The following is a 1,078-nucleotide window of genomic DNA, read 5'->3' as shown; positions in this document are numbered from 1 at the left end:
AGCCAGAACACAGCTAGTACTACAACACAGGAAACAAGGCTCACTTCACAGCCAGAACACAGCTAGTACTACAACACAGGAAACAAGGCTGACATCACAGCCAGAACACAGCTAGTACTACAACACAGGAAACAAGGCTCCTTCACAGCCAGAACACAGCTAGTTCTACAACACAGGAAACAAGGCTGACATCACAGCCAGAACACAGCTAGTACTACAACACAGGAAACAAGGCTCACTTCACAGCCAGAACACAGCTAGTACTACAACACAGGAAACAAGTCTGACATCACAGCCAGAACACAGCTAGTACTACAACACAGGAAACAAGGCTCCTTCACAGCCAGAACACAGCTAGTTCTACAACACAGGAAACAAGGCTGACATCACAGCCAGAACACAGCTAGTACTACAACACAGGAAACAAGGCTCACTTCACAGCCAGAACACAGCTAGTACTACAACACAGGAAACAAGGCTGACATCACAGCCAGAACACAGCTAGTACTACAACACAGGAAACAAGGCTCACTTCACAGCCAGAACACAGCTAGTACTACAACACAGGAAACAAGGCTCACTTCACAGCCAGAACACAGCTAGTTCTACAACACAGGAAACAAGGCTCACTTCACAGCCAGAACACAGCTAGTACTACAACACAGGAAACAAGGCTGACATCACAGCCAGAACACAGCTAGTACTACAACACAGGAAACAAGGCTCACTTCACAGCCAGAACACAGCTAGTACTACAACACAGGAAACAAGGCTCACTTCACAGCCAGAACACAGCTAGTACTACAACACAGGAAACAAGGCTGACATCACAGCCAGAACACAGCTAGTACTACAACACAGGAAACAAGGCTGACATCACAGCCAGAACACAGCTAGTACTACAACACAGGAAACAAGGCTGACATCACAGCCAGAACACAGCTAGTACTACAACACAGGAAACAAGGCTCACTTCACAGCCAGAACACAGCTAGTACTACAACACAGGAAACAAGGCTCACTTCACAGCCAGAACACAGCTAGTTCTACAACACAGGAAACAAGGCTGACATCACAG

This window comes from Oncorhynchus clarkii, unplaced genomic scaffold, assembly GCF_045791955.1.
Source record: "Oncorhynchus clarkii lewisi isolate Uvic-CL-2024 unplaced genomic scaffold, UVic_Ocla_1.0 unplaced_contig_4000_pilon_pilon, whole genome shotgun sequence".
Classification (NCBI taxonomy): Eukaryota; Metazoa; Chordata; class Actinopteri; order Salmoniformes; family Salmonidae; genus Oncorhynchus; species Oncorhynchus clarkii.
Note: the sequence above shows the minus strand (reverse complement) of the source record.